We start from the raw sequence: 12309 nt of genomic DNA, 5'->3' as shown, positions 1-12309 counted from the left end.
GGAACAGTTTTTGTGTGGATGTTAATACCATAGGAGGTTTGGAACTTTGCAGTAATTGAGCTAGCCGAACTTTGTCAACTTTTATGCACTATGAGACTCCGCATTCGATGACTCCACTCTGTAACTTTACGTGGTCTGCCACTTCGTGGCTGAGTTGCTGTGGTTTCTAAACACTTCCACTTTGCAATAATACCACTCACAGTTGATCGTGAAATATCTAGGAGGGAAGAAATTTCACTAACTGACTTGTTGCTACAATAACATCCTATTACAATTCCATGCAGTGTGTAATGTCGGGGTAAGGAGACAGACAGGTGAAACCTAATCTACCCGCCACTCAGTCCCTGCCTACTTGCACGACCCATCCTAGGCAACGGCGTACAACTGGGCGACGGTCCCTACGCTCAATACGTGCACGAGAGACCAACAGACAAGGGGACACAGAAGCTACGGGAAATGGGGCAGTTGCCCAAGGCAACACTGTGAGCAAAAAGAGTAGTGAACGAGCCGAGTCAAACCAGGAGTGTACGAGGTACCAAACGCAGAGCAGGAGAATAGTCAGTAAAGCCAGGGTCAATTTGAAGCAGAGGTCAATAGTACTAGCAGGAACAGCAGAGCCAGGAAACCAGACAGAATCACAGGCAAGGAAGAGCAGGAAATGAAGGTATAAATAGACAGAGGGCGGGAGCTACCTCCATCTGGACAGGCTGTGATAGGTTCTCCCACTCCTGTGCCTACCAGCCTGAGTGGTAGCAGATGGAGTCACTCTATCAGACCTAGGAGCAGATGCAGACTGATTAATCACGGGCGTCGACACAGAAGCTGTGTCAGGCAGATCCTTTACACAGTGAGCTCTTTACAACGACCCAATCTTTCACAATTGTTTATAAAGGCAGACCTCATGGCTAGGTGCTGGATTTTATACAGTTGTGGTAATGGGACTGAGTGAAACACCTGAAGTCAATGATTAAGAGGTATGTCACAATATTTTTGTCCATATAGTATATAGTTTACAGTATCCATAGACTTCTAAAGTCTATGGGTCAAACGGATACCAAATGCGTCTCCTTTTTTTTCATCTGCATCTTGAATTTGATTCTGGTGTCTTGATTTAATTTTCTATGGATCTATTTGAGAAATGGATGGTGCCCCTACCAAGCTGTACGGAATAGGAAGTAATAGTAAAGCTACCTTGCAATAAAATTGACTCCATTTGACATATGCTTAGCAGTTTTAGTTCTGCATACTTTTTTTTCTGTATTGAAAAACATGAGCTGCAGTAGATCACAGAACAGCAGGACACGACAAAAAAAAAAGTAAATTTTAATGCAAGACGTATATAAGCATACATTTTTGCATATGTTACACCAGCATATGTTTGGATCCTTCTAAAGCATAAAAAGAAGTCATGCTTTGTTCTTTAAAAAAGTAACACGGATCAGTTAAATTGATGCCAACTTTATGCAACTGCATGCCTATTTTTTGGGCATTAATAGTTGTGGTTTGATGGAGTGCAAGTAAATGGCTTTGTAGCCTTTTTCAGAATGATAAATTAAATTGGTCAGCAAATGGAGAAAACTAGCATTGTTGCTACTCTCCCTAGGAGTGGGAGTCCTGTTAGGATCACTCCAAGAGCACAACAGCCCATCATGAAAAAGGTAACCCAAGGGTAACAGGAAAAAATCTACTGAAGACTCTACAAACTGCAAAAACCTCTATTCATGTGTCCACTATAAAAACAAAACAAAAAAAACACTGAGCAACAGAGTGTTCATAGATGGACACCACGAAGGAAGCCACTGCTGTTCAAAAAATAAACCATAGCGACCAGTCTCATAGTGGACCTGGATGTTCCACAATGCTTCTGGGAAAATGTACTATGAACAGATCACACAAAAGTTTAACTTTTTGGGACAACTGCACAATGCTATGTTTGGAGGGAAAAGAACACTGCACACCAACTATAAAACTTCATCCAAATTGTGAAGAATGGTGGAGGAACATCATGGTTTGCGCTGTTATTGTAAGGTTTAATACAGGGAGAGGTTTAGGTATACATGCCAACTGACCCGAATTTGCCGCCTCTGTCCCGAATTTACAGAGACAGTCCCGGCAAATTACTGTCCCAGGGAGCAGATACAATTGATTACTATGGCAGAGCAGAAAACTATCCACTTCCTGCTTTGCCATTCAGTCCTCCTGGAGCGAAATCCCAGGTCAAAGCGTTGCCGACGCCCTGCCAGGGATTCCACTGCAGGAGGTGCCACTGACGTCACTGCCCTTATAGGGACTGATGTCAGGGCTCTCTCTTTGAGCGTGGGAATTCCCAGCCAGCGCGTCAGCAACGCTTTGACCGGGGATTCTGGCGCTCCAGGAGTAGTCCATGACTTCACTGTCCATATAAGGGCAGTGACGTCAGGGGCACCTCCTGCAGCGGAATCACCGGACAGAGCATTGCCGTGCCTGGCCGGGGGGATTCCGCTCATAGAGGGAGCCACTGCCAGGGATTCCGCTCATAGAGTGAGCTCATGACTTCACTGTCCATATAAGGGCAGTGATGTCAGGGGCACCTCCTGCAGCGGAAACCGCGGCCAGGTCATTGCCAACACCTGGCTGGGGATTCCGCTCATAGAGGCAGCCACTGACGACGTCACTATCCATATATGGACAATGAAGTCAAGGGCTCCTCTTGGAGTGCCGGAATCCCCGGCCAAAGCTTTGCCAACGCCTGGCCAGGGATTACGCTCATAGAGTGAGCCCATAACTTTGCTGTCCATATAAGGGCATTGACGTCAGGGGGACCTCCTGCAGCGGAATCCTCAGCCATAGGATTGCCGATGCCTTGCCAGGGCTTCCGCTCATAGAGGGAGCCACAATGGCTCTATCTATAGGGAGGGGGTGGGGGCTATCTACAGGGGGAGTATGTGGCACTATCTACAGGGGTAGTATGTGACACTATCTACAGGGGGAGTATGTGGCACTATCTACAGGGAGTTGTGTGGCACTATCTACAGGGGGATGATTGTGGCATCATCTACAGGGGTCTGTGTAGCATCTTCCACAGGGGGTGTGTGGCACATCTACAGTGGGGTGTGTGGTGGCATCTACAGCGGGGCTGTGTGCCCTCATCTACAGGGGGACTGTATGGCATAATCTACAGGGCATGTGTGGGCTCATCTACAGGGGGTCTGTGTGGCATCATCTATAGTTTTGTGTGGCATCTTCTACAGGGGGACTGTGTCGCATCTACAGGAGGGCTGTGTGGCAATATCTACAGAGGTCATTGTGGTATTATCTAGAGGCGCACAGTGGCATCATCTAGAGGGAGCAGTGTGTGGCAATATCTACAGGGAGCAGTGTGTGGAAATATCTACTGGGGGCAGTGTGGAGCACCATCTACAAGGGGCACTGAATGTGGCACTTTCTGCGCTGGTTTTTACGCTACTCGTAGTGGTCAACACATATTGCCTAGCACTAGTGATAAAGTGAGACATCAGCTGCTTGTAAACAACCAGATAATCAGAGAGATACCGGCTACCATTGTAGTTGTCAGCCAAACTAGAGCAGCAATTTTGTTTGTTTTTTTGTATGCAGAAATTCTGGAAAGCCATGCCCTTAGCTACACCCACCCTGACAAACCACGCCCCAAAAGACACACCCACCAATAATGCCACACATGTGTCGCTGGAAAAAAAAATTCAAATGTTGGCAACTATGGTTTAGGGTATATTTACACGTGTAGGTTACTGTTTAATTAACTATCCACTTCCTGCTTTGCCATTCAGTCCTCCTGGAGTGAAATCCCCGGCCAAAGCGTTGCCGACGCCCTGCCAGGGATTCCACTGCAAGAGGTGCCACTGATGTCACTGCCCTTATAGGGACTGATGTCAGGGCTCTCTATTTGAGCGTGGGAATTCCCAGCCAGGGCGTCAGCAACGCTTTGACCGGGGATTCCGGCGCTCCAGGAGTAGTCCATGACTTCACTGTCATATTGATGATCTATGCGTGCTATCGGTCATCCATATCAGACGGGGTCCGACACCGACATGGCCGCCGATCAGCTGACTGAAAGGGCCATGGAGTTTGAACCCCCCCCCCAATCTGTTATTGATAACCTATCCTGAGCAGCAGCCATCAATATAAAGTGCCCTGAGAACCCCTTTAAGTTGTACTCCTGGTTTTGGCTTACAAAGACTGGTGCAAAACAGTGACATAATACATGTAAATGAAGCCTTACATTTTTCAATCAGCTAAGTATAGTTATCAATTCATTTAGTTAATTGGTTAACTGAGCAACTAAAGGGGCAATTCCTCGTTCACCTGCGTGATATGGGAGTTAAATCCTTAAACAAATATAGTAATACTGTAAAGACTGTGTTGTGTGCACACAGGTTCTCTATAGGGGAATTATTTAGCAATTACTTTTTCTGTGGTTTATTTCACTGTTGAACAAGTACAATGAGAAATGCTCACAAAGCAAATTTTCAAAGTTAGGTTCATTTCTTTCCTGAGACACATACAGAAGAACTTTCTATATTTCTCATAGTTTTGACAATATAGGACAAAATAGGATATAAGGAGAAGACGATATTAATCCCTTGAAGCAGAAAGATGGTTGTGATTGATCACTTGGTAAGGCAAACAAATTTATTTGCTCATTAGAATACTGTATATGTTTAATTTCATCCCTTGGTTCACACTTCAAGGGAGAATTTTTTGGATGCAATTTAGTGGGTTACCTACTTTGTATATAGGTTCTGACTTAAAGACATCAGTGACTGTGATATTTTCTACTTAACTCACTCCAGTACACTAATAATAAGAATGCTCCATAAACCCTATGTTTGTATACGTAAAACTTATACATTATTGTTACCATATATGGGAAATCTTGACTTTATAAAGTTTGATTTAGCTCAAGAACAAAAAAAACATACGTTTTTAGAAGTAAGAACAGACACAAACGTATAAAAACGTATAAGACGTATACTACAAAAAACGTAAGCATATGTTACAAATGCATACGCTTTTGTAACTTTAAAAACCTATACGTCGTCGTATACAACAAATGTGTGCTCAAAACGAGATGTGAACTTGTAAACCTGCAACCCCTCTATATTTCCATTATGATTCCTCTGACATCTACTTCCTCCCACAGAGAGTGACACAAAAAACTGAAACGGCTCTATTTTTCGCTACCACGTCTCCTTTCTCACACTGGAAATGACTCATAATCTGAGCCCTATCCACAGCCAAAACTTCTACAGGTATTGACACATGACTTCAAACAGTGGGTATTTAAATGTGTTAGGCCTCATGCACACGAACGTAAAAATGCCCGTAATTACGTGCTGTAATTATGGCCTGTAATTACGGGCTCATAGACTTCTATTGGCCACGGGTACCTTCCCGTTTGCTTACGGGAAGGTGCCCGGGTCATTGAAAAATATGGAGCATGTCCTATTTCAGGCCGTAATTACGGCATGTGCAGGCCCATAGTAGTCTATGGGGCTCCCGTAATTACGGCTGGCTACGTGTGTGTGCACCTGTAATTACGGGAGCGTTGCTAGGTGATGTCAGGGGATAGTCACTGTCCAGGGTGCTGAAAGAGTTAACTGATCGGCAGTAACTCCTTCAGCACCCGGGACAGTGACTACCGCTGGAGTTAATAGTATTAAAAGTTAACTTACCCAGAGCTCCCTGCTTCTTCCTCCATGACGTTTTATCCCATGTGACCGCTGCGGCCAATCACAGGCTGCAGTGGTCACATGGACTGCTGTGTGAACTTATTTTACTTACAATCGCTGCGTTCCGCTGCGGAAACTGCCCGAAATGGCTGCCCCTTCTCTCTATCCAGCACTAATAGAGAGAAGGGGCTGCCGATTAGTGCAATGCAATTTTGCATAGAAAACGGGTCCGTATATACGGGTGGAATACTGGTGACAACTGGCCTGTATTTACGGGAACGGGTCCGTAAATTCTGATGGAATACGGGTCGAATACGTGTGACAAAGTAACGTATTTACGGCAGTATTTACGGGAGGAAAAAAATAAGTTTGTGTGCATGAGGCCTAAGTGTGTGACAGTTAATGAATCCTGATGAAGGGGGATGGCCCGATATGTGTGGAATGCTTAGCCATTTTATATTTGTTTTTATATTTAAATGTTATTAAAATCACCTTGCTGCAGAGTTCCTTCGTTGCTGCAGAGTTCCAACATAACTGCAGAGTTCCAACATTAATTCAGAGTTCCTCCATTGCTGCAGAGTTCCTCCATTGCTGCAGAGTTCCTGTACCGCTGCTGAGTTCCTCCACTGCTGCTGAGCTCCTCTGGCTGCTAAGTTCCTCCATCGCTGCTAAGTTTCTCTATGGCTGCTGAGTTCCTCCATCATTGCTGAGTTCATCCAAGGGTATGTTCACATGGCAGCCTCCGTTACGGCTGAAATTACGGAGCTGTTTTCAAGAAGAAAACAGCTCTGGAATTTCTGACGTAATGGCATGTGCAGGCGCTTTTCGCTGCATCAATTACGGACGTAATTGGAGCTGTTTTTCCATGGAGTCAATGGAAAACGGCTCCAATTACGTTCGAAGAAGTGACAGGCACTTCTTTGACGCGGGCGTCTTTTTTACGCGCCGTCTTTTGACAGCAGCGCGTAAAAAAAATGACCGTCGGCACAGTACATCGTAAAACCCATTCAAATGAATGGACAGATGTGTGCCGACGCTTTGGAGCCGTATTTTCGGACGTAATTCGAAGCAAAAACGCCCGAATTACGTCCGTAAATAGGGTGTGTGAACCCAGCCTGATGTTGCTGAGTTTCTCCATTGTTGCTGAGCTCCTCTATGGCTGCTGAATGTCACGGACACAGGGTTTGTGGACCCACTAGGCCGCTCCGCTGTAGCGGGGAGGCAGCTGACCAGGTCACAGTCTATGCGAAAGTAAAATGGCAGACAGTAATGCTTGGGTACCTGAATTAGTCCGGGCGGTGTCTGTGGCTTCAGCACGAGTGGAGGCAGGTGCGGCAAGTTGCGCCAGACGTGGCGGGCAGTATCCGATGAGCGGTAGACACTTGACGTGGCAGATGGCACTTGACGTGGCAGAAGACACTTGACGTGGCAGATGGCACTTGACGTGGCAGAAGACACTTGACGTGGCAGATGGCACTTGACGTGGCAGATGGCACTTGACGTGGCAGAAGACACTTGAACGCAGGTAGGCAAAGGAACAATACGGAATACAGGAACGGTAACAGGGCACGGGTAACAGCTGGAACGGGAGACACTAAGGGACAATTTGCGAGACAGACTGGGAAAGACTAACAACGCTCAGGCAAGGATTAGAAGGCCAGGGGCCTTCTTATAGACCAGGAAATCGTGGCAGTTGATAGTGATGACGATTTCCTAATTGCGAGCTCTGGCCCTTTAAGGGCAGGCGCGAGCGTACGCGCGCACCCTACAGGACCCAGCCGGACGGAGCGGAAGTGAGTGCTGGCATCTCCTAGGAGGGAGACGGAGGCCAGCACTCACAGATCCATGGCTGCGGGCGTCGGGAGGTGAGTAAACCCGATGGCCCGCGGCAATGGGCGCTACACTGAGTTCCTCTATGGCTGCTGAGGTCCTCTATGGCTGCTGAGGTCCTCTATCGCTGCTGAGTTCCTCCATCGTTGCGGAGTTCCTCCAGCATTGCTGAGCTCCTCTATGGCTGCTGAGTTTCTCTATGGCTGCTGAGTTCCTCCATCGCTGCTGAGTTCCTCTATGGCTGCTGAGTTCCGCCATCGTTGCTGAGCTCCTCTATGGCTGCTAAGTTCCTCCATCGCTGCTGAGTACCTCCAATGTTGCTGAGTTCCGCCATCGTTGCTGAGCTCCTCTATGGCTGCTGAGTTCCTCTATGGCTGCTGAGTTCCTCCATTGCTGCTCAGGTCCTCTATGGTTGCTGAGGTCCTCTATGGTTGCTGAGGTCCTCTATGGTTGCTGATGTCCTCTATTGCTGCTGAGGTCCCCCATTGTTGCTGATCTTCTCCATTATTGTTAAGATACTCTACTGTTGTTGAGGTCCTCCACGGCTGCTGAGCACCTCCATTGCTGCCATTTCTTTTTCATCGCAGTTGGAGGCCTCCATTTGCTGAGATCCTCTATTGCTATTGAGTTTCTCCATGTTTGCTGTTTTATTTTTTGTTTTTTTCCATTGTTGCCAGGTTCCCCTATTGCAGATGTGTTCCTCCATTGCTGCTCAGTTTCTCTATGTCTGCCGAGCTCCTCCATTGCCGTTGGGTTCCCTCATTTCTGTTGGGTTTCTTTATTGCCATTGGGTTCCCTCGTTTCTGTTGGGTTTCTTTATTGCCGTTGGGTTCCTTTGTTGCTGTTGAGTTCCACCGTTGCTGCAGTTTCTCTGTTGCTGTGGAGTTTCTCTGTTGCTGTGGAGTTTCTCTGTTGCTGTGGAGTTTCTCTGTTGCTGTGGAGTTCCTCTATTGCTGCTGAGCTCCTCCATTGCTGCTGAGATCCTCCATTGCTGCCAAGTTCCTCCATCGCTGCTGAGTTCCTCCACTGTCATTGAGTTCCTCTACTGTTGCTGAGCTCTTCCATTGCGTCTAAGTTCCTCCACTGCTGCTGAGTTCCTCCAGTGCTGCTGTGTGCCTTCGTTGCCGGAGAACTCTTTCACTATTGTCGAGAACATCCATGGCTGCAGAATTCCCCCAACGCTTCTGATCCCCTTCAATGCTGTGGAGCTCTTCTATCGCTGGGGAGTTCCTCCTTCCCTGTTGAGTCTCTTCATTGTTGCTGAGTTCTGCCACGGCTGCTGAACTTTTTCACTACTGCTGAGTTCCTTGATTGCTGCCGAACCTCTCCTGAGTTGCGGAGCTTTTATATAGGGAAGATAAACGCTCTGAATATGCCGGCTAAAAACAGCCTGAAAAGGGCAATTCTCAATGCAGATCGGGGAATTGTCTACTGTTTATAGGGGATGTATCTTCGGTCGACCATGTAATTCAGTTATACCAAGAGTTTGTGAGCGGGCTGGCATTCAAATTAATTGGCAAAAATCTAGTTTGTTAAATATTTCGGCTGAGGTTAACCTCAGTCAGATTTCCTCCTTGAACTCTATTGAGGTGTTTGACTATTTAGGTGTAAAACTTTCTAGGGACTCCGCTGACTACATTACACTGAATATATTTCCTCTGTTTTCATTTTTGAGGGGGAAAGTTAAAGCATGGAATAAGTTACCATTGACCAGAGCTGCAAAAACTGAACTGATCAAAATGTTTTTTTTAACTAAAATATGAAATTTTTTCTTCAACTGTCCGATTTGGTGACCGGGAAAATCTTCTAAATCTCTAGAAGCTATCTCCAATTACCTAATTTGGAACGGGAAAAAAAATCGCATTAAATACTCTGTTTTTACCTTACCGGTAACCAAAGGGGGCTTTGCCCTTCCAGATTGGAAGAAGTACTTTTTAGCTTCTCAGTTCCAACAGTTTTCGGACTGGTAGAGCGTGTGCTCGCTAATAGATTTTTGTTGAAAACACTAGGGGACAAATGGTCTAATATATTCGAAGCTCTAGAAGCCGGGATTCTGAATTCCCCTGATTTGGGACTTGGGCCTATTTATGATAAACAGCAGTGTGTCTGAGAAGCTGTCAAACTCATTGAAAAAATGAATACCTTTATTGAAGTCACTCCTCTATGGGACAATAGGAATATTGGTGAGTTTGATGGCCTCACGGACTCTTGGTTTTGGAAAAAGCATCACATCACAAGGATATCACATTTATTTAATAATGCACAACTAAAAACTTTTATGGAACAGCAGAGACTGTACAATGTCCCTGATTATGGTCTGTTTAGATATATATATATATTTTTTTAAAACATGCCTTTTTGGCCATTAAATATAAATCACGGTTTGTTCTTACACCTTTTCAATCATTAGAATGTTTAAAAAGTAATAAAGGACATTTTTCCTCACTAGATAAAAAATTCCTTTTAGGGGATGAAGGAAATCATATTAAATCACAAAGAAAATGGGAATAGGATCTTGGGATTAGGATCGATTGGGGGTAAGTTTATAAACATATCGGAGAAACATTATAAAATCACGATCACAGATTAATTTGTTTTTTGATCAATTATAGACTATATTATACACTGCAGCTCTTAAAGGTTATGGGGTTAAGGAATAATGATAAATGTCAGAAATGTGATATACATCAAGCGAATCTCATCCACTTGTTGTGGCGTTGTCCCAAGCCAGAGGCGTAGCTAGGTTCTCCTGCACCCGGGGCAAAGATTCAGATTGGCGCCCCCCCCAAACTTATTTCCCGAGATCTCCTTCCCCCTCGCCATGTTTTCTTTCCCTACCAATCAATGAAGTGTAAATTTTTTTTCACAATTTTTTTAATGCAACGCGAGTATAAAAGCATTTTTACATTTTACAAGCGATATAGTTCCATAATGTAATTAACATAAAAATAAATTAACAGAAAATAAATTAAAGAGGCCACACACAGCCCCCTGTAGATAGCGGCACACTCCCCCCCCCCTTGTACATAGTGCCACACACAGCCCGCTTCCCCCCTAGTAGATAGCGCCACACTCCCCCCCCCCCCTCCTTGTAAATAGCGCCACATTCCGCCGTTTTAAATAGCACCACACTCCCACCCCTTGTACTTAGCGCCACACTGTGAACAGACCGGTGAGCGGTAGCCTACCGCTACCACTCTCCGCTCTGCCTGGCGGGACTTACCGTAGAAGCCGAGGAGGTCATGCGGAGCAGGCAGCGGCAGAGTACCTTCTGACTAGGGTTGGTGACCGCCAGGGCCGACCTTAGGTTGGATGGCGCCTTGTGCGGGACTCTCTATTGCCGCCCCCTACACAAACCAAAAATTAACCACATATATAGACACGCTGGAACATATATACTGTACATACATAAAGACACAGATATTTAGGCATACAGGCAAATATACATACACACATTCTGGAATACATATATACAGGTAAATATATAGACGTACAGACACATATACGCACACCGGCAGTTAAATACACAGACAGGGACATATACAAATACATAAAAGGCACAAATATACAAGCACAAAGACACATTCACAAACAGACCCATATATACGCACACAGGCACATATGTACTCGGCACAGATAATGTAGTCGTTTTACCTGCAGTCCTATGTAACATCACAGATAACACACAGTGATAACTCTGAGTACAGATAATGTAGTAGATGTTACCTGCGGTCCTATGTAACACCACAGATAACACAATGATAACTCTCTGAGTACAGATAATGTAGTAGATGTTACCTGCAGTCCTATGTAACACCACAGATAACACATAGTGATAACTCTCTGAGTACTGATAATGTAGTTGTGTCCCCTGCAGTCCTATGTAACACCACAGATAACACATTGTGCTAAATTACAATCTCAGCTCTGCTACACAGTACAGATAGTGTAGTAGATGTTACCTGTGGTCCTATGTAACACCACAGATAGCACAGTGATAACTCTCAGAGTACTGATAATGTAGTAGATATAAGAGACAAACACATGCAGAGACACAGACAGAGAGAGACACACACACACACACACACACACACACCGTAACATATACACATACAGAGACACACACTGTATTCACACTACACACACATATACACACAAGACACTCACCATGTCTCCTTGCTGACAGGTCAGGATGGGCTGTGGGCGGAGCTTCCTCTCTGCTTCTCGGCATGTGTAACTTCAGAGCTGGAAGGCTGCAGCACGGGAGTGGACCTGTCCCCTGACCTGAGTCATCTGACCTCATGTCACTGATGTGAGGTCAGGTGACAAGTCAGGTGACTGGACTGGTCCACTCCCTGGCCGTCACAGACCCCAGTCAGAACGCCCTCATTTCCTGGCTCTTCCTAAGCTGCTGCAGGTGTCCGACATACGGGGCGCCTGTCAGCAGCGATCAGCTGCTCTTCGGCGCCCCCCCCCTTCCCTTGCGCCCGAGGCACATGCCCCGCCTGCCGCCCCCCCTAGCTACGCCCCTGCCCAAGCTACATAGATACTGTAGTGGAGTTGCAGCATCTATTTCTAAATTAATTCGGAAAGAGGTTCCAATCGAACCAATTTTATTTATTTTCAGCATCTCCTGTCTTTTGAAAGACTGTGGTTGTAGCAAACTAACTAGAAAGATTTTGTTTCTGGCAAGATTGGTTATCATTTATAAATGGATCTCAAAAGATTTCCCACAGGAAGTAGAATGGCACCATAAGGTGAATAGAGTGAGGCTTTTAGAAAGATCATATTA

This window comes from Rhinoderma darwinii, chromosome 3 (assembly GCF_050947455.1).
Source record: "Rhinoderma darwinii isolate aRhiDar2 chromosome 3, aRhiDar2.hap1, whole genome shotgun sequence".
NCBI lineage: Eukaryota > Metazoa > Chordata > Amphibia > Anura > Rhinodermatidae > Rhinoderma > Rhinoderma darwinii.
Note: the sequence above shows the minus strand (reverse complement) of the source record.